Source organism: Heterodontus francisci, chromosome 4, assembly GCF_036365525.1.
Source record: "Heterodontus francisci isolate sHetFra1 chromosome 4, sHetFra1.hap1, whole genome shotgun sequence".
NCBI lineage: Eukaryota > Metazoa > Chordata > Chondrichthyes > Heterodontiformes > Heterodontidae > Heterodontus > Heterodontus francisci.
The window spans coordinates 11,808,482-11,831,527 of NC_090374.1; the positions used below are offsets into that span (position 1 = coordinate 11,808,482).

General features: G+C 48.2%; 1 protein-coding gene across 3 annotated transcripts in view; it reads right to left on the reverse strand.

Moving 5' to 3' along the window:
• The window catches only part of LOC137368889 (leukemia inhibitory factor receptor-like), a 292,925-nt gene extending 276,637 nt beyond the window's left edge, over positions 1 to 16,288 (reverse strand). For all 3 annotated transcript variants that reach the window (XM_068029136.1, XM_068029137.1, XM_068029138.1), the window contains exon 1: positions 16,077 to 16,288. The gene's annotated coding sequence lies outside the window, so the exon portion shown is untranslated. The remainder of the gene's footprint in view (positions 1 to 16,076) is intronic.
• Positions 16,289 to 23,046: the final 6,758 nt, after the last annotated feature.

Genomic DNA, 23,046 nt, shown 5'->3' on the forward strand with positions numbered 1-23,046 from the left:
TTCTTTAAAAACAGGTGCCTTCCAGTAACTCTCAGGTGAAACCTTCTGGTGGACCTTCCTTTTCAAAAAAAACCCACAAGGTTCAGCTTCTTCAAGATTCCAGATGAATCAATGTCCATAACATATTTTTAAAAAGAAACGGAAGTAATCTCGTAACACTGTCTAGATCTTACGAGGTGCTCAGCACATTCCCGAATGCACCTTTTCCACTTTGAGAGGTCAAGGGTCAGGGATTTCTTCCAGGATGCCTTGAAAACGTCTCTAAAGCGTTCCCTCTGTACCCCTAGGGGTCCTTTGCCCCAAAAAAGCACAGAGTATTGTAGTTGCTTCAGGAGGCTGGTGTCAGGCATGCAAGTGATGTTGCCCACCCAGCAAAGCTAGTTTTGGGTGATTAGCACCTTGATGCTGGGATTGTTAGCTTGCTGATATTAGACCGTCAATCCTGCCAACAAATGTGAAGGATTGTGTGCACACATAGTTGGTAGTATTTCTCCAGTGCCTTGAAATCAAAATGAATCGCCTCGTACTTCTACGCATTAAAGGGCAGGCGGTGGCCTAGTGGTAATGTCACTGTGCTGGCAATGCAGAAATCCAGGCTCGTGCTCTGGGGACATGGGTTCGAATCCCACCATGGCAGAAGGTGGAATTTGAATTCAATCACTAAATTGGAATTAAAAGCTATTCTAATGATGGCCGTGAATCCATTGTCAATTGTCATAAAAACCCATCTGGTTCACTAATGTCCTTTAGGGAAGGAAATCTGCTGTCCTTACCTGGTCTGGCCTACATTTAACTCCAGACACAACAGCAATGTGGATTTTTAAAAGAAAGGTCATTCCTGATGAACCTGAAGAGGTGACTATCATAGTGGACAGGGAAATGTCAATGGATATTATTTATATGGACTTGCAGAAGGCATTATATAATGCCCCTCAAAAGAGGCTGTTAGCGAAAAGTTGAAGCTCATGAAATTGAAGTTAAATTATTGGCCTGGTTAGGAACTTGGCTGAGTGAAAGGAGACAGAGAGTAGAGATAATGAGCAGGTACTCTAATTGGCAGACTCATGGTGTTCCATAAGAACTGTGTTGGGACCTCAACTATTAAAAATTTAGATGATGGGATAGGTTCACTCATCTCCTTTAGGGAAGGAAATCTGCCGTCCTAACCTGGTCTGACCTAAATGTGACTCCAAACCCACAGCAATGCCCTCTGAAATGGCATAGCAAGTCACTCAGTTATATTAAAAACCACTACAAAGTCTAAGAAAAGGAATGAAACTGGATGGACTACCCGTCAACGACCGAGGCACTGGAAACGACAAAGGCAAACACAGCCCTGTCGATCCTGCGAAGTCCTCCTTACTAACATCTAGGGGCTTGTGTCAAAATTGGGAGAGCTGTCCCACAGACTAGTCAAAAGCAACAGCCTGACATTGTCATACCCATGGAATCGTACCTTACAGATAATGTCCCTGACACCACCATCACCATCCCTGGTTAGGTCCTATCCCACCAGGAGGACAGAACCACCAGAGGTGAAGGCACAGTGGCATACAGTCAGGAGGGAGTTGCCTGGGATTCCTCAACATTGACTCCGGAATCCATGAAGTCTCATGGCATTAGGTCAAACATGGGCAAGGAAACCTCCCGCTGTTTACCACCTACCACCCTCCCTCAGCTGATGAATCAGTACTCCATCATGTTGAACACTAACTGGAAGTAACACTGAGGGTTGCTACAGCAGAGAATGTACTCTCCATGCAGATATTCCTCCTCTATCTTTCTCTCTCATATACATTTCTCAGTCTCTGTCTGTCTGTCTCTCAAAACTCCTTCCCGAGGTCTGAGCAAAGATATCAACTCCAAAGCCAGGTCTTTGGGGCAGCACAGTGGTGCAGTGGTTAGCACCGCAGCCTCACCGCTCTAGCGACCCCGGTTCAATTCTGGGTACTGCCTGTGTGGAGTTTGCATGTTCTCCCTGTGTCTGCGTGGGTTTCCTCCGGGTGCTCCTTGCAGGTTGATAGGTAAATTGGCCATTAGAAATTGCCCCTAGTATAGGTAGGTGGTAGGGAAATATAGGGACAGGTGGGGATGTGGTAGGAATATGGAATTAGTGTAGGATTAGTATAAATGGGTGGTTGATGGTCGGCACAGACTCGGTGGGCCGAAGGGCCTGTTTCAGTGCTGTATCTCTAAGCTAAACTAAACAGATCTAGCATTTCAAGTGAAAACTTTAATTAAGATATAAGACTCAAAAGATCATTGAATTAACAAAGTATAAATTGCTAAATGTTTACCGATGCTGTGAAATGTTTCAGTTGAATTTTCTTTAAATGTGCTTAAAACCCTTATTTTGGGCATTATAAATTTTAGTTATTGCAAAAAAAAAGGCAGATGAACAAACCAATTAGCGTTTGAAGCAACCCTGCAAAAAAATTAAATTACAGCTACTTGTAAGAAACACATCATTTATGACAGTAAGTTTTAATTTAGAAGACTGCTAAAAACAAGTCTTATAGGGGAAGGGTTTAAACATACAAGTGTTTCACTGACAGTCTAAGTGCGCCAGTAACTGTAGCCTTAAGGTCTTTGTTGCATTGTGAACATGTATCAGCAGGGGTAAGGGCTTGCAGTATATATTGTCAGCTTTGTTCAGTGGCAGCTCAGTTGCCTCTATAGATCCAAGCCCCAATCTAGGATCTCAGTATATAATTTAGGTTGACACTCTAGTGCAGTGCTAAGGGAGTACGGCATTGTTCAAGCGGTCTACTGTTGGATAAGATATTAAACTGACCTACCTGTTCAGGTGGACATGAAAAGTCCCATGATACTATTTGAAGAAGAAGGCATTCTACTTCTACGGATATCCTAACACCATTTGGCCTGGGTGTATTTCTACATGAATCACTGAAAGTTAACATGCAGTTACAACAAGCAGTTAGGGAGGCAAAAGGTTATTTAGTTTTTGTTACTAAGGGATTAGATATAATAGTAAAGAATTCTTACTACAATTGTACAGGGCATTGGTAAGGTCACACGTGGAGTACTGTATGAAGTTTTAGTCTCCTTACCTAAAAGACATACATGCCCAAGAGGGAACAAAGGTTCACTAGACTCGTTCCTGGAATTAGTGGACTGTCCTATGAGGAGAGATTGAGTAGACTAGGCCTATATTCCCTAGAATTTAGAAGAATGAGATGCAATCTAATTGAAATGTATAAAATTCTTAAGGGGCTTGAAAGCGTCACAATAGTTTTTTTATTGAAATCTTAGAATTGTGTGTGTTTTTAAGAGACTGAGAAAAAGGATTTTCTGTGAACATTGAATGCTGAAACTTGGTGTTTCAGACTTGGTGCACAGACTGCAAGGCATCTATTTCCAAACAGCAGAGGGAAATGACAGGTCACATGACTTATCGTTAAGCATTTTGGTTTCTCTTTTGCATTGTGGAGATCAGTAAGCTTGACCGGCGATAGGCAGAAAAAAAACTGGGTGGGACCTGTTTTTTGCAGACCAGATAAAAAGACCTCTCCCTGAAAAAGGTTTGCTTCTCTTGTAAAAAAAAATAAATTCTAATTTTGAGCTGGTGGCTGTGGTCTGCCTGGAGTGAGAAAAGACCCCTGGAGAGGAAAAGACCCAGAAAAAGAGGAGTTGCTGCTCTCTGTGAAGAAAGGCTCCTTTGCTAAGGGGAAGCCCTGCATTTTTCAAGGCAGCAGGTTCCTATTGCCTCCAGTCTTTGAAAAATCTCTACCTCAGGAGTGATTCCTGTTGCCTTTTGTTTTGGGAAATCCTGAAATCTCAAGAAAGCTTCTACTGCTAGACTGCTATTTCAAACCCCATGTAGGCTTGTTGCTACACCCTTTTCTGAAAGATCTGTGTGACGCCTGCTGAAGACAAAGTGCCATGAACACCTACCCATGACAGATTGTTCATCAACCTCACTTGGAGAGACTTCAAGTGGCATTATTCGACTCTGGGACACCTCACCAACCCAGAAATATCCTACCAGAACGTGACAACCTAATTATTTTATTATTCCTCAGCAACAGTTAGAATCCAAAACATCCTTTTAAAACCAGTTAACCATTTTTTTTTTGAATGTGTGTGCATAAGGGTTAGGAAGAATAAGTCTGAAAAAATCCTCTCACATCTCGGGTTACCTCATTATCGTTTGAGACCTAGTTTATTAATAGTTACTTTTGTTGCTGTTGGTGTGCTTTATTCTGGGGGAGAAATAGTGTGTTTAAATGCTATTTTCCGGTGGGTGGGAAACTTTACTAATGTGCTATGACCTGTGGAGTAGTGGGACTGAATTAACAGTGCATTACTCCCACCTTGGTTGTAACAAATGGATAGATGCTGAGAAAATGTTTCCCCTGGCTGGGGCATCAAGAACATGGGGTCACAGTCTCAGAATAACGGGTCAGCCATTTAGGACTGAGATGAAGAGAAATTTCTTCACTCAAAGGGTTGTGAATCTTTGGAATCCCCTAACCCGGAGAGCTGCAGATGCTCAGTCATTGAGTATATTCATAACAGAGGTGGATCAATTTTTGAAATAAGGGATAGTGCGGTAAGGTGGGGTTGAGGTAGATCATCAGCCATGATTTTGTTGAATGGCAGAGAGTCAAATGGCCGACTCCTGCTCCTATTTCTTGTGTTCTTCGTGAGATCTTAGTGCATGCTAGTTAAGTGGCTGCCACATTCACCAACTTCAAAAGTAATTCCTTGAAATGTCATGAGGTTGTGAAAAGTTCTACAGAAATGCAAGTTCCTTCCTTCTTATAGTCGCACGTAGAAATGAATCGGTATCACATCTGCTGGAAACCCCTGATCTCCTGGTGGTCATTCGCACTTTCATTTCAGAGGTATGTAACTGATTTCTGAATGTTTATTTAGGACAATCATTTAGATAAAATAATCTAACCAAAACTGTTGTGAAATTTTGCATTAACTCAGGTGAGGGCCGAACAGCTAAATGTAACGCGTTCAAACCTGAGCCCCAGTTAGTTACTTAGTTAGCTGATCTCAGGCAAGGGAGCAGCTGAATTGACAATTTGCCTTAGCTCGACTGGATTATTGAGATATTATGGGGAGAAAAGATTCCTCTATAGCTCCCAATCTTTATCGTTGTCCCGTGAACCCTGCTGGAAATTTCAAATTTGTGACTGTCAAGGTTTGGCTGTGATCTATTACATGGTAAAATAGATAACCAACATTCACTGTCTGGTCTCACACTTAGAAAATGGGAACTGGAAACCACCCCCCCCTCCATAAAACTGTACACCATATCTTATGCAGAGCAGGGCAGGAGGTTGTAGGGGGAAAAAAATATAAAGGTCATTGATGAAGCAACTGAAGATGGTTAGGACGAGGACACTACCCTGAGGGAACTCCTGCAGCAATGTTCTGGGGATGAGATAATTGGCCTCCAACAACCACAACCATCCTCCTTTGTACCAGGTATGAGTCCATCCAGTGGAGAGTTCCTCCTCATTCCCATTAACTTAAATTTTGCTTGGGTTCCTTGGTGCTATACTTGGCCAAATGCTGTTTCGATGTCAAGGGCAGACACTCTGACCTCACCTCCGGAATTCAGCTCTTTTGTCCGTGTTTGGACCAGGGCTGTAATGAGGTCTGATGCCGAATGGTCCTGCGGAACCCAAACTGAGCATTGATGAGCAGGTTAGATACTAGTATTGTAGCATCAGGCATGACCTGCCTGCAAGAAGCAGAAGAAATCCACAAGAAATCCAATTTAGCAAATTACCATCCATCAGTCTACTCTCAATCATCAACAAAGTGATGAAAGGCATCAGCAACAGTGCTATCAAACGGCAATTTCTCAGCAACAAGCCAAAGATATTATGGGATATGGGTAAGGCGGGTAATATGGAGTTAGAACACAGATCAGACATGATCTCACTGAATGGCGAAACAAGTCAAGGGGATAAAGGTCTTTCCCCTGTTCCCATATTCCTAGAAGCTTCAGACGACATTGCTGAGTCCACTACCGATTTACTTGAAACGCTTTGGTGTCTTCACGAAACAAATGAGCATGGAATCTTATCGTGACTAAATATTAGACTACGTGCAGTTACTTCTAAGCTAGTTTGTTAGGTTTTCTCTTTAATTTTGAACACAACTAATGCTCTGCAAACAAAGTGACATTATTAAAATCTTACCATAACATGTGCTTTTCAGTTAACATCCCAAAGCTCTGTTAATCAGTGACGCAGTGGTATTGTAACTGAACTAGTAATACAGAGGCCCAGGTTAATGCCCTGGGGACACAGATTCAAATCCCATTAAGCCAATTGGTGGAATTTAAAATTCCATTAATAAATAAAATCTTCTCTTCACTTCTTCTTCTTTGGCCTCCTTGTCTCGAGAGACAATGGGTAAGCGCCTGGAGGTGGTCACTGGTTTGTGGAGCAGCGCCTGGAGTGGCTATAAAGGCCAATTCTAGAGTGACAGGCTCTTCCACAAGTGCTGCAGAAAAATTTGTTTGTCGGGGCTGTTACACAGTTGGCTCTCCCCTTGCGCTTCTGTCTTTTTTCCTGCCAACTGCTAAGTCTCTTCGACTCGCCACACTTCAGCCCCGCCTTTATGGCTGCCCGCCATCTCTGGCGATCGCTGGCAACTGACTCCCACGACTTGTGATCAATGTCACAGGACTTCATGTCGCGTTTGCAGACGTCTTTAAAGCGGAGACATGGACGGCCAGTGGGTCCGATACCAGTACACTGTACAATGTGTCCTTGGGGATCCTGCCATCTTCCATGAGGCTCACATGGCCAAGCCCTCTCAAGCGCCGCTGACTCAGTTGTGTGTATAAGCTGGGGATGTTGGCCGCCTCGAGGACTTCTGTGTTGGGGATACAGTCCTGCCACCAGATGCCAAGTATTCTCCGGAGGCAGTGAAGATGGAATGAATTGAGACGTCGCTCTTGGCTGACATACGTTGTCCAGACCTCGCTGCCATAGAGCAAGGTACTGAGGACACAGGCTTGATCCACACAGACTTTTGTGTTCCGTATCAGTGTGCCATTTTCCCACACTCTCTTGGCCAGTCTGGACATAGCAGTGGAAGCCTTTCCCATGCGCCTGTTGATTTCTGCATCGAGACACAGGTTACTGGTGATAGTTGAGCCTAGGTAGGTGAACTCTTGAACCACTTCCAGAGCGTGGTCGCCGATATTGATGGATGGAGCATTTCTGACGTCCTGTCCCATGATGTTCGTTTTCTTGAGGCTGATGGTTAGGCCAAATTCATTGCAGGCAGCCGCAAACCTGTCGATGAGACTCTGCAGACACTCTTCAGTGTGAGATGTTAAAGCAGCATCGTCAGCAAAGAGGAGTTCCCTGATGAGGACTTTCCGTACTTTGGTCTTCGCTCTTAGACAGGCAAGGTTGAACAACCTGCCCCCTGATCTTGTGTGGAGGAAAATTCCTTCTTCTGAAGACTTGAACGCATTTGAGAACAGCAGGGAGAAGAAAATCCCAAACAGTGTGGGTGCGAGAACACAGCCCTGTTTCACGCCATTCAGGATAGGAAAGGGGTCTGATGAGGTGCTGCTCTGCTGAATTGTGCCTTTCATATTGTCATGGAATGAGGTGATGATACTTAGTAGTTTTGGTGGACATCCGATCTTTTCTAGTAGTCTGAAGAGACCACATCTGCTGACGAGGTCAAAGGCTTTGGTGAGATCAATAAAAGCAATGTAGAGGGGCATCTGTTGTTCGCAGCATTTCTCCTGTATCTGACGAAGGGAGAACAGCATGTCAATGGTCGATCTCTCTGCACGAATGCCACACTGTGCCTCAGGGTATACGCGCTCGGCCAGCTTCTGGAGCCTGTTTAAAGCGACTCGAGCAAAGACTTTCCCCGCTATGCTGAGCAGGGAGATTCCACGGTCGTTGTTGCAGTCACCGCGGTCACCTTTGTTTTTATAGAGGGTGATGACATTGGCACACAGGGGCTGGAGAACTGAACCCAGCCAGAGTAGAGGGAGGGAGAAGATTCACAACCCTCCGAGTAAAGAAATTTCTGCTCATCTCTGTCCTAAGTGGCTTCCCCCTTTTCTTGAAATTGTGTCCCTGGTTCTAGATTCCCCAACCAGGCGAAACATCTTAGCTGCATCTACCCTGTTTACCCCTTTAAGTATTTTGTAGGTTTCAATGAGATCACCTCTCATTCTTCGAAACTCTAGAGAATACAGGCCCAGTTTTCCCAATCTCTCTTCAGAGGACAGTCAGTCCTGCCCGGGAACAAGTCTGGTGAACCTTCGTTGCACTCCCTCTATGGCAATAATATCCTTCCTAAAGTAAGGTGAATTTGGCAAGTTGTTCAATGGCAGCGGCATCATAGCTCAGCCTGATGCTGATTTCATCCAACATCCTTACACCCACATGTTTTCCAGCAGGGGCTTACTGGATATTGATCAGAAGCAGGAGCAATAATCCCAGGGTCACAGAGCCAGATGTAGCAGCCCCACTGCAGACACTGCACAAGATCAATTTTGGTTTAACTGTGACAGGTTGCAGGTTTCAAAGTGCTGTTTGGCTGCAACTATATTGTACAATTCCATTTAACAGCTGGTGATACTTTGATCTTCGATCCTGCTGTCTACACCGTCCAGAGTGTCCACGGCCACTGCGTGCGGTAAGTCCATTGTTGAGGAGGAGGAGAAACGGGACTCTAGGGAAATAAGACTATCACAGAGGGGAAGCCTTGAGAAAAAGGTGCCCCGAAGACGTAAAAAGCCATGAACGGCTCCTTGGCCACAACTTCAAAGCGCCCGCGGGAGATGGCTCGGAGAGCATCTGCAGCGCAATGTCGGCGAATTCCTGTTGGTACCGGTGCCCGAGGTAGTCGCTCACCTCCTGGAGGACACAGATGAGCTTTCCCGGCGTCGATGGTGGGAACTGATGAAATGGTTTATTACCTGCACCCCCTTACCCCACCCCCTCTTCCCCTTCCCAGCTCACCACTGCACCCCCCCCCGCACCCCCCCACCCCCTTACAGCCCCCTTCCCAGCTCCCCCCTCGCAACATCTTCCCTCCACCCCTCCCCCTCGCACCCCCTACTCCTACTGGAATCCTCCTGCCCCTGTGTAGGGGCCCTAACAACCCCACTGCCTTGTGGGCATCTCGGGAGAGACCAAGGCTAAGGGAGACAACCCGAACAGTAAATCCGGAGCGGAACCCCGTAGGCGGTCATGTGTCACCTTTGGCATGTTTCCAACAGTTCCTGCAGCCATACCGGTGCCAAACGTCATGCTCTGCACTCCTTTGGACCCCAACAGAAAGGCCGAGAGGGGGCTTTTGACGCTTGGACAACTCTCAACCTCCATACATTTGCCCAGGCATGCGCCATGGAGAGGTCACTCCATAGTCGCCTCACAGCGACCGAAGCAACACGGAAGGCAGCAGTTACGGGTTATGTCCAGCTCAATTGGCGTTGAGATTGGGCGCCACGGGTTGCCTTTGTCGGTGGGAGAGGTCATCGCACCTCACTGGACAGCTACCGCCCGCCTCAAACCGGGCAGCCCCCTGTCAATAAGGTTCTGTCCCACCACAGTCCACCTGCTTCAATGGGTGCTTGGAGCTCAGGGTCATTGCCCGAAAAGTGGACTGCAACACCGCACCAAACAGCACGAAAAAAGGAAAGAAGGTACCAGACCTTCGTTTTGCAAGCTGGAACGTCAGAACTATGCGTCCTGGCCTGTCGGAAGACCTTACACAAATCAACGATTCTCGGAACCACCAATCATTAACAACGAGCTCAGTAGACTCAATGTAGACATTGCAGCACTTCAGGAGACACGCCTCCCTGCGAGTGGATCTCTAACAGAGCAAGACTACACCTTCTTCTGGCAGGGTAGGGATCCTGAAGAACCAAGACAGCATGGAGTGGGCTTCACCATCAGAAACTCCTTGCTCAGCATGATAGAGCCTCCCTCAAATGGCTCGGAACGCATAATGTCCATCCGACTGCTCTCCGCCTCTGGTCCAGTACACCTACTCAGCATCTATGCTCCAACACTCTGCTCCCCACCTGAAGCTAAAGACCAGTTCGACGAGGAACTCCATAATATTAGTAGCATCCCCAACACCGAACACCTGTTCCCCAAGGCTGGGGAACTTAAATGCCAGGGTTGGGGCTGACCATGACTCATGGCCCTCCTGCCTTGGGCGCTATGGCGTTGGAAGGATGAATGAGAATGGACAGAGACTGTTTGAGTTGTGTACCTATCACAACCTCTGCATCACCAACTTGTTCTTTCACACGAAACCCTGTCACCAGGTTTCATGGAGGCACCCAAGATCGCGTCGCTGGCACCAGCTGGACCTCATCGTCACAAGGCGAGCCTCCTTAAACAGTGTTCAAATCACACGCAGCTTCCACAGTGCGGACTGCGACACCGACCACTCCCTGGTGTGCAGCAAGGTTAGACTCAGACCAAAGAAGCTGCATCACTCCAAGCAGAAGGGCCACCCGCGCATCAACACGAGCAGAATTTCTCATCCACAGCTGTTACAAAAATTTCTAAATTCACTTGTAACAGCCCTTCAAAACACTCCCACAGGGGATGCTGAGACCAAGTGGGCCCACATCAGAGACGCCATCTATGAGTCAGCTTTGACCACCTAAGGCAAATGTGCCAAGAGGAATGCAGACTGGTTTCAATCTCATAATGAAGAGCTGGAACCTGTCATAGCCGCTAAGCGCATTGCACTGTTGAACTACAAGAAAGCCCCCAGCGAGTTAACATCCATTGCACCGAAAGCAGCCAGAAGCACTGCACAAAGAACAGCCAGGCGCTGCACAAATGACTACTGGCAACACCTATACAGTCATATTCAGCTGGCCTCTGACACCGGAAACATCAAAGGAATGTATGATGGCATAGAGAGAGCTTTTGGGCCAACCATCAAGAAGATCGCCCCCCTCAAATCTAAATCAGGGGACACAATCACTGACCAACGCAAGCAAATGGACCGCTGGGTTGAGCACTACCTAGAACTGTACTCCAGGGAGAATGTTGTCACTGAGACTGCCCTCAATGCAGCCCAGCCTCTACCAGTCATGGATGAGCTGGACGTACAGCCAACAAAATCGGAACTCAGTGATGCCACTGATTCTCTAGCCAGCAGAAAAGCCCCTGGGAAGGACGGCATTACCCCTGAAATAATCAAGAGTGCCAAGCCTGCTAAACTCTCAGCACTACATGAACTGCTTTGCCTGTGTTGAGACGAGGGAGCAGTACCTCAGGACATGCACGATGCCAATATCATCACCCTCTATAAAATAAACAAAATAATAAAGAACAAAGAACAGTACAGGACAGGAACAGGCCATTCGGCCCTCCAAGCCTGCGCCGATCTTGATGTCTGCCTAAACTAAAACGTTCTGCACTTCCGGGGACCGTATCCCTCTATTCCCATCCTATTCATGTATTTGTCAAGATGCCTCTTAAACATCGCTATCGTACCTGCTTCCACCCTGGGAAAAAGCTTGACTATCCACTCTGTCCATGCCGCTCATAACTTTGTAAACCTCTATCATGTCACCCTTCCACCTCTGTCGTTCCAGTGAAAACAATCCGAGTTCATCTAACCTCTCCTCATAGCTAATGCCCTCCAGACCAGGCAACATCCTGGTAAACCTCTTCTGTACCCTCTCCAAAGCCTCCACGTCCTTCTGGTAGTGTGGCGACCAGAATTGTATGCAATATTCTAAGTGTGGCCTAACTAAAGTTCTGTACAGCTGCAGCATGACTTGCCAATTCTTATACTCTATGCCCCGACCGATGAAGGCAAGCATGCCATATGCCTTCCTAACTACCTTATCCACCTGTGTGCCACTTTCAGTGACCTCTGGACCTGTACGCCCAGATCTTTCTGCCTGTCAATACTCCTAAGGGTTCTGCCATTTACTGTATACTTCCCACCTGCATTAGACCTTCCAAAATGCATTAGCTCACATTTGTCCGGATTAAACTCCATCTGCCATTTCTCCACCCAAGTCTCCAACCGATCTATATCCTGCTGTATCCTCTGACAATGCTCATCACTATCCGCATCTCCACCAACCTTTGTGTCGTCCGCAAACTTACTAATCAGACCAGCTACATTTTCATCCAAATCATTTATATACTACAAACAGCAAAGGTCCCAGCACTGATCCCTCCGGAACACCACTAGCCACAGGCCTCCATTCAGAAAAGCACCCTTCCACTGCTACCCTCTGTCTTCTATGACCGAGCCTGTTCTGTATCCATCTTGCCAGCTCACCTCTGATCCCGTGTGACTTCACCTTTTGCACCAGTCTGCCATGAAGGACCTTGTCAAAGGCTTTACTGAAGTCCATATAGTTAACATCCATTGCCCTTCTTTCATCAATCATCTTTGTCACTTCCTCAAAAAACTCAATCAAATTAGTGAGACACGACCTCCCCTTCACAAAACCATGCAGCCTCTCGCTAATAAGTTGGTTTGTTTCCAAATGGGAGTAAATCCTGTCCCAAAGAATCCTCTCTAATAATTTCCCTACCACTGACGTAAGGCTCACAGGCCTATAATTTCCTGCATTATCCTTGCTACCCTTCTTAAACAAAGGAACAACATTGGCTATTCTCCAGTCCTCTGGGACTTCACCTGTAGCCAATGAGGATGCAAAGATTTCTGTCAAGGTCCCAGCAATTTCTTCCCTTGCCTCCCTCAGTATTCTGGGGTAGATCCCATCAGGCCCTTGGGACTTATCTACCTTAATGCTTTGCAAGACACCCAACACCTCCTCCTTTTTGATAGAGATGACTGAGACTATCTACACTCCCTTCCCTAGGCTCATCATCCACCAAGTCCTTCTCTTTGGTAAATACTGATGCAAAGTACTCATTTAGTACCTCGCCCATTTCCTCTGGCTCCACACGTAGATTCCCTCCTCTGTCCTTGAGTGGGCCAACCCTTTCACTGGTTACCCTCTTACTCTTTATATACGTGTAAAAAGCCTTGGGATTTTCCTTAATCCTGTTTGCCAATCACTTTTCATGACCCCTTTTAGCCCTCCTGACTCCTTGCTTAAGTTCCTTCCGAGGAATTAATAAAAATCTGGAATTGAAAACTAGTCTCAGGAATAGCGCCATGAAACTATCAATTCTCATAAAAACTCATCTGGTTCAGTAATGTCCTTTAGGGAAGGAAATCTGCTATTCTTACCTGGTCTGGCTGACATATGATTCCAGATCCACAGCAATGTGGTTGACTCTTAACTGCCCTCTCAAATGGCCATTCAATTGTCAAGGGCAATTAGGGTGAGGCAACAAATGTTGGCCTTGCCAGTAACCTCCACATTCCACGAAAGAAAACAAAAGCTCATCCCTTAAAAAGCACAGTGGTCTCTACTCTCCAATAAACATGCAGTGAGATGCCATTATGGGGCCTCATCACATATTGTTATTCGGAACAGGAGTATGTGGAAAATTGCCCAGGTACGTCCTGTACACAAAAAGCAGGACAAGTCCAACCCAGCCAATTACCGCCAGTAATACCATCAGTAAAGTGACATCAACAGTGCCATCAAGCAGCACTTGCTTAGCAATAACCTGCTTCGTGCCGCTCAGTTTGGGTTCCGCCAGGGCCACTCAGCTCCTTACCTCATTACAGCCTTGGTTCAAACATGGACAAAAGAGCTGAACTCAAGAGGTGAGGTGAGAGTGACTGCCCTTAACATCAAGGCAGCATTTGACCGAGTATGGCATCAAGGAGCCGTAGCAAAACTAAGGTCAATGGGAATCAGGGGGAAAACTCTTTGCTGGTTGGAGTCATACCTAGCACAAGGGAAGATGTTGTGGTTGTTGGAGGTCAATCATCTCAGCTCCAGGACATCACTGCAGGAGTTCCTCAGGGTAGTGTCCTGGGCTCAACCATCTTCAGCTGCTTCATCAATGACCTTCCTTCAATCATAAGGTCAGAAGTGGGGATGTTCACTGATGATTGCACAATGTTCAGCACCATTCATGACTCCTCAGATACTGAAGCAGTCCATGTAGAAATGCAGCAAGACCTGGACAATATCCAGGCTTGGGCTGATAAGTGGCAAGTAACATTCGCGCCACACAAGTGCCAGGCAATGACCATCTCCAACAAGAGAGAATCTAACCATCTCCCCTTGACATTCAACAGCATTACCATCACTGAATCCCCCACGATCAACATCCTTGGGGTTACCATTGACCAGAAACAGAACTGGAGTAGCCATATAAATACCGTGGCTACAAGAGCAGTTCAGAGACTAGGAACCCTGAGGTGAGTAACTCACCTCCTGACTCCCCAAAGCCTCTCCACCATCTACAAGGCACAACTCAGGAGTGTGATGGAATACTCTCCACTTGCCTGGATGGGTGCAGCTCCAACAACACTCAGGAAGCTTGGCACCATCCCCGACAAAGCAGCCCGCTTGATTGTCACCCCATCTACAAACATTCACTCCCTCCACCACCGACGCACAGTGGCAGCTGTGTGTACCATTTACAAGATACACTGCAGCAACGCACCAAGGCTCCTTTGACAGCACCTTCCAAACCCACGACCTCTACCAACTAGAAGGACAAGGGCAGCAAATGCATGGGAACACCAGCACCTGCAAGTTCCCCTCCAAGTCACACACTATCCTGACTTGGAACTATATCGGCGTTCCTTCACTGTCGCTGGGTCAAAATCCTGGAACTCCCTTCCTAACAGCACTGTGCGTATCATCATCTCACATGGACTGCAGTGGTTCAAGAAGGCAGCTCACCACCACTTCTCAAGGGCAATTAGGGATGGGCAATAAATGCTGGCTTGGCCAGCGATGCCCACATCCCATGAATGAATAAAAAAAAGTGTCACTCCGAAGTATTGGCTCTCTATTTAATCGATGTATTTAAAAAGTCAGAAAACTATAATTGCAGAGTGAGCAGAATTAGCTGTCTTTAAAATTATGAAGAGGTTTGACATGGTAGACATAGAAATGTTATTTCTCCTTGCGGGTGTCCAAAGCTTGGAGTCATAATTATAAGATAGTCACTAATAAAACCCATAGGGAATTCACCAGAGAATGGTGAAAATGTGGAACTCGCTACCACAGGAAGTAATTGAAGCTGATAGTTTAGCTGTATTTGAGAAGCAAGTACATGAGAGAGCCAAAAGTCGTGGGGAATTCTGTTCGGGTTAATGTAGAATGGGACGAGGCTTATGCAGAGCATAAACACTGGTACAGACCAGTTGGGCCGAATGGTTTATTTGTGTGATATAAAGTCCTTGTAAAAACACCTCAAATTCAATGAATTACTTTGAAGTACACAGACTGGTATGTGGTGAACATGCCAACGATTTTACACACAGCAATATCCCACAAATAACAAATCAGATCCTTTTTGGGAGGTCTGGTTGGTTGGTAAGGATAACTCCTTGCCATTTTATTTAATAATTTGTCATGCGGATAACCCTAGCTTAACAACTCAAGCATGGATCAATTACTGAATACAAATCCAACTGTAGCATTTGGTGCAAAATGCGTTATGGGGAGGGGGGGAGGGGGGAAATCCTTAACTTGACAGGAGTGATCCCAACAGTTGGGATCATTCCAAATACAGGAACACATTCCAAGATTACTCACCATGACTAGAATGCACATATTCCTGACATTTCGGCATACTCCTGCTCCCTTCTGCACCCACCCGCCCCAGCCTCATAGATCATGTCTCTAAAAACATCTCATTAAACTCAACTATTAAAACACTTTGCCCAAATAACTCCAGTTACTTACACGCTTATAATCCACCTCAAATTAATACTTAAAGTTCCCCGTCAAATAAATTTACTTTCTCAGAGGTGTATTCTAAACATTTTCAATAAAATTAGTCCCTCAAATCCAACTCCAAATTTTGGCGCAAATCCAACAATGGTGACTTTGGTGGAAGAATAAAACTTGTCATAAGGTTCTTAGTATTTCCAAACAGAATGCAATGAGTTAATAGGAGATTTATGAAATGAAACAAGGTGGGATTAAGGATTTTTATCCGACTTACATTCCACCAGAGCGGCCGCTCGGAGACACAACACCGCCCGCTTTCACATTCAGTCAGTAAAGCACAGACGCCCTTCGCTTCTCCCCGGTACCCAGGGGAAGGGGGAGATTCCACCGCGCCCTGATCCGGACTATCCCGCCCTCTCCGTCTCCGCCGCCGCCGCACTGACAGCAATGAGCCGAACCCGGCCGGGAGTCGCCCCGAGCAACAGAGCGCGCAGGCGCGGGATCCGGATCACCGGGCACGCGCTCGCTAACCGACCGTTGGAGCAGCTCGCGAGCTTCACATTCAAATGGCGGGAGAGACCCTCAGACCCTCAGCGACAGACCCTCAGAGACATACCCTGAAAGACAGACCCTCAGAGACAGACCCAGTCCCTGAGAGACAGACACTCAGAGACATACCCTCAGACCCAGTCCCTGAGAGACAGACCCTGAAAGACAGACCCTCAGAGACAGACCCTCAGACCCAGTCCCTGAGAGACAAACCCTCAGAGACATACCCTCAGAGACATACCCTCAGACCCAGTCCCTGAGAGACAGACCCTGAAAGACAGACCCTCAGAGACAGACCCTCAGACCCAGTCCCTGAGAGACAAACCCTCAGAGACATACCCTCAGAGACAGACCCTCAGAGACATACCCTCAGACCCAGTCCCTGAGAGACAGACCCTCAGAGACATACCCTCAGACCCAGTCCCTGAGAGACAGACCCTGAAAGACAGACCCTCAGACAGACCCTCAGACCCAGTCCCTGAGAGACAGACACTCAGAAACATACCCTCAGACCCAGTCCCTGAGAGACAGACCCTGAAAGACAGACCCTGAAAGACAGACCCTCAGAGACAGACCCTCAGACCCAGTCCCTGAGAGACATACCCTCAGAGACATACCCTCAGAGACAGACCCTCAGAGACATACCCTCAGAGACAAACCCTCAGAGACATACCCTCAGACCCAGTCCCTGAGAGACAGACCCTCAGACCCAGTCCCTGAGAGACAGACCCTGAAAGACAGACCCTCAGAGACAGACCCTCAGACCCAGTCCCTGAGAGACAAACCCTCAGAGACATACCCTCAGAGACAGACCCTCAGAGACATACCCTCAGAGACAAACCCTCAGAGACATACCCTCAGACCCAGTCCCTGAGAGACAGACCCTCAGACCCAGACCCTGAGAGACAGACCCTGAGAGACAACCCCTCAGAGACAGACCCTCAGAGACAGACCCTCAGAGACAGTCCCTGAGAGACAGACCCTCAGACCCAGACCCTGAGAGACAGACCCTCAGCGACAGACCCTGAGAGACAACCCCTCAGAGACAGACCCTCAGCGACAGACCCTGAGAGACAGACCCTCAGTCCCTCAGCGACAGACCCTCAGACAGACCCTCAGACCCAGTCCCTGAGAGACAGACCTTCAGAGACATACCCTCAGAGACAGACCCTCAGACCCAGTCCCTGAGAGACAGACACTCAGAGACATACCCTCAGACCCAGTCCCTGAGAGACAGACCCTGAAAGACAGACCCTCAGAGACAGACCCTCAGACCCAGTCCCTGAGAGACAAACCCTCAGAGACATACCCTCAGAGACAGACCCTCAGAGACATACCCTCAGACCCAGTCCCTGAGAGACAGACCCTGAAAGACAGACCCTCAGACCCAGACCCTGAGAGACAGACCCTCAGAGACAACCCCTCAGAGACAGACCCTCAGAGACAGTCCCTGAGAGACAGACCCTCAGAGACAGACCCTCAGACCCAGACCCTGAGAGACAGACCCTCAGCGACAGACCCTGAGAGACAACCCCTCAGAGACAGACCCTCAGCGACAGACCCTGAGAGACAGACCCTCAGTCCCTCAGCGACAGACCCTCAGACAGACCCTCAGACCCAGTCCCTGAGAGACAGACCTTCAGAGACATACCCTCAGACAGACCCTCAGACCCACAGCGACAGCCCCTCAGACACCGCCCCTCAGACACAGCCCCTCAGCGACAGACCCTCAGAGACCGACCCTCAGTCCCTCAGAGACAGACCCTCAGCCCCTTAGCGACAGACCCTCAGCGACAGACCCTCAGAGACAGTCCCTCAGCGACACACCCTCAGAGACAGACCCTCAGCGACAGACCCTCAGCGACACACCCTCAGAGACAGACCCTCAGCGACAGACCGACAGACCCTCAGTGACAGACCCTCAGCGACAGACCCTCAGAGACAGACCCTCAACCCCTCAGAGACAGACCCTCAACCCCTCAGGGACAGACCCTCAGAGACAGACCCTCAGCGACAGACCCTCAGTGACAGACCCTCAGCGACACACCCTCAGAGACAGACCCTCAGCGACAGACCGACAGACCCTCAGCGACAGACACTCAGCGACAGACACTCAGAGACAGACCCTCAGAGACAGACCCTCAGCGACACACCCTCAGGGACAGACCCTCAGAGACAGACCCTCAGTCCCTCAGCAACAGACCCTCAGACACAGACGCTCAGACTCTCAGACAGACCCTCAGCCCCTGAGCGACAGACCCTCAGCGACAGACCCTCAGAGACAGACCGACAGACCCTCGGAGACAGACCCTCAGAGACAGACCCTCAGAGACAGACCCTCAGAGACAGACCCTCAGCGACACACCCTCAGAGACAGACCCTCAGAGACAGACCCTCAGCGACACACCCTCAGAGACAGACCGACAGAGCCTCAGAGACAGACCCTCAGCGACAGACCCTCAACGACAGACCCTCAGAGACAGACCGACAGACCCTCGGAGACAGACCCTGAGAGACAGACCGACAGAGCCTCAGAGACAGACCCCCAACCCCTCAGCGACAGCCCCTCAGCAACAGACCCTCAGACATAGACCCTCAGACCCTCAATGACAGACCCTCAGAGACAGACTGAGACCCTCAGTGACAGACCCTCAGAGACAGACCCTGAGAGACAGACCCTCAGCGACAGACCCTCAGAGACACATCCTAAGCGACACACCCTCAGAGACAGACCCTCAGACCCTCAACGACAGACCCTCAGAGACAGACCCTCAGAGACAGATCCTCAGAGACAGACTCTTAGCGACAAACCCTCAGAGACAGACCCTCAGCGACACACCCTCAGCGACACACCCTCAGACGGACCCTCAGAGAGACCCTCAGAGACAGCCCCTCAGCGACAGACACACAGAGACAGACCCTCAGAGACAGACCCTCAGCGACAGACCCTCAGAGACAGCCCCTCAGCGACAGACCCTAAGCGACAGACCCTCAGAGACAGGCCCTCAGAGACAGAACCTCAGTGACAGACCCTCAGAGATAGACCCTCAGACCCTCAGAGACAGACCCTCAGAGACAGACTCACAGCGACAGACCCTCAGCGACCGACCCTCAGACCCTCAGATACAGACCCTCAGCGACAGATCCTCAGAGACAGCCCTCAGACCCTCAGCGACAGGCCAGACCCTCAGAGACAGACCCTCAGTGACAGGCCCTCAGCGACAGGCCCTCAGACCCTCAGCGACAGCCCCTCAGAGACAGACGTTCAGACCCTCAGAGACAGACCCTCAGAGACTGACCCTCAGTGACAGACCCTCAGAGACAGACCGACAGACCCTCAGCGACAGACCCTCAGACCCTCAGCGACAGACCCTCAGCGACAGACACTCAGCGACAGATCCTCAGACCCTCAGCGACAGACCCTCAGTGACAGATCCTCAGACCCTCAGCGACAGACCCTCAGACCTTCAGCGACAGACCCTCAACGACAGATCCTCAGACTCTCAGTGACAAGACCCTCAGACCTCAGCTACAGATCCTCAGCAACAGATCCTCAGACCCTCAGCGACACACCCTCGGACCCTCAGAGACAGATCCTCAGACTCTCAGTGACCAGACCCTCAACGACAGACCCTCAGCCACAGATCCTCAGACTCTCAGTGACAAGACCCTCAGACCTCAGCTACAGATCCTCAGCAACAGATCCTCAGACCCTCAGCGACACACCCTCGGACCCTCAGAGACAGATCCTCAGACTCTCAGTGACAAGACCCTCAGCGACAGACCCTCAGTGACAAGACCCTCAGCGACAGACTCTCAGACCCTCAGCGACAGACCCTCAGAGTCATATCCTCAGACTCTCAGTGACAAGACCCTCAACAACAGATCCTCAGACCCTCAGCGACAGACCCTCAGACCCTCAGCGACAGACCCTCAGTGACAGATCCTCAGACTCTCAGTGACAAGACCCTCAACAACAGATCCTCAGACCCTCATTGACATACCCTCAGACCCTCAGCGACAGACCCTTAGTGACAGATCCTCAGCAACAGACCCTCTGACCCTCAGCAACAGGCCCTCAGCGACAGACACTCAGTGACAGACCCTCAGCGACAGATCCTCAAACTCTCCGTGACAAGACCCTCAGTGACAGACCCTCAGCGACAGACCCTAAAACCCTCAGGGTCAGACCCTCAGTGACAGACCCCCAATCCTCAGTGAATGACCCTCAGTGACAGACCTCCATGAGAGACCCTCAGTGACAGAACCACAGTGGGAGATACTCACTGTCAGACCTTCAGGGAGAGACCCTCAGTGATTAACCCTCATATAGACTTTATATAGACAGACAAATCAAATTGGCAAAGGTAGTCTGGAGGATGAGTTTTCATACTAATGTTCTGGAGCCAACTAGGGATTAAGCTGTTTTAGATATGATATTGTGTAATGAGACAGGGTTCATTAGTAAGCTCATAATAAACGATCCTCTGGGAAAAAGTGATCATAATACAATTGAATTCCCAAGCAAGGTTGATTGGGTAAATAGATTCAAAAGGTATGGCAGTAAATAAAACCGAAGGAAACATTTAATGAAGCAGTGCAAAACTTTCAACAAATATATGTTTCATCAGAAAACAAAAGCTCAGTGAGAAAGGCTTATGAGGGAAGTTAAGCAAAGTATTAGATTAAAAGAAGAGGTTCAATTAGGAGTGCAAAAGAGCATGCCAGGAGCAGCACCATGCATACTAAAAATGACATGACAACCTGGTGGAGCTATGCCACAAGACTACATGCATGCTAAACAGCAGAAGTAGAAGGCTACAGACAAAGCTAAGTGATCTCACAACCAATGGTCTGGATCAAAGTTCTGCAGTCCTGCCACATCCAGTGATGAATGGTGTTGGACAATTAAACAACTGACAGGAGGAAGAGGCTTCACAAATATCCCCATCGTCAATCATCAGTGCAAAAGGCAAGGCTGAAGCATTTGCAACAATCTTCAACCAGAAATGCTGAGTGTTTGATACATCTCAGCCTCCTCCTGAGGTGCCCAGCATCACAGATGCCAGTCTTCATCCAATTCAATTCACTCCACCTGATATCAAGAAGCAGCCGAATGCACTTGGTAAATGCACAGCAAAGGCTATGGGCCCTGACAACATCCCAGCTGTAGGACTGAACAACATCCCAGCTGTAGTGCTGAAGACTTGTGTTCCAGAACAAGCCGAACCCCTAGCCAAGCTGTTCCAGTACTGCTATAACACCGGCACTACCTGACAATGTGGAAAATGTGTTCTCCACAGAGAAGAGAAGATCGAGAGGAAATTTGATCGAAGTGTTCAAAATCTTGAGAGGTCTGGACAGAGTAGATAGGGAGAAACTGTTCCCATTGATGGAAGGGTCAAGAACCAGTGGACATCAATTTAAGGTGATTGGCAAAAGAACTGGAGGCAACAAGAGGAAAAACATTTTCACGCAGCAAGTGGTTAGGTTCAGAAATTCACTGCCTGAATGTGGTGAAGGCAGATTCAGTCATGGCTTTCAAAAGGGAATTGGATAAGCCCCTGAAGAGAATAAGGGCTACGGGGAAAATGCAGGGGAGTGGAACTCGCTGAGTAACTTTTACAAGGAGTTACCATGGGCATGATGGGCCAAATGGCTTCCTTCTGTGCTGTAACCATTCTATGATTCTGTGAATTTATGGTAAATTGGCCAGGTATGTCTGTCCACAAAAGGCAGGGCAAATCCAATCTGACCAATTACAGCCCCATTATCTACTCTCAATCATCAGCAGAATGATGGAAGGTGTCGTCAACAGTGCTATCAAGTGGCACTTACTCACCAATAACCTGTTCGCTGATTCTCAGTTTGGGTTCTGCAAGGACAATTCGGCTCCAGACCGCTTACACCTTTGGTCCAAACATAGACAGAAGACCTGAATTCCAGTGGTGAGGTGAAAAATGACTGCCCTTGGCATCAAGGCAGCATTTGACCGAGTGTGGAATCAAGAAGCCCACGCAAAATTGAAGTCATTGGGAATCAGGAGGAAACTGTGTACTGGCTGGAGTCATACCTAACACAAAGGAAGATGGTTGTGTTTTCTGGAAGCCAATCATTTCAGCCCCAGGACATTGCTGCAGGAGTTCCTCAGGATAGCAACCAAGCCCCAACCATCTTCAATTGCTTCATCAATGGACTTCCCTCCAAATTAAGGTCAGAAGTGGGAATGTTCGCTGATGATTGCACAGTGTTTAGTACCATTTCTAACTTCTCAGATACTGAAGCAGTCCGTGCCCGCATGCAACAAGACCTGGACAACATTCAGGCTTGGGCTAATAAGTGGCAAATACCATTCGCACCACACAAGTGCCAGGCAATGACCATCTCCAACAAGAGAGAATCTTACCATCTCCCCTTGACATTCAACAGCATTACCATCGCTAAATCTCCAACCATCAACATCCTGGGTGTTACCATTGACCAGAAACTTAACTGGACAAGCCACATAAATACTATGGCTACATAGAAACATAGAAAACAGGAGCAGGAGTAGGCCATTCGGCCCTTCGAGCCTGCACCGCCATTCAATACAATCATGGCTGATAATCCAAACTCAGTACCCTATTCCCACTTTCTCCCCATTCTTTTAGCCCTAAGAACTATATCTAACTCTTTCTTGAATATATTTAATGATT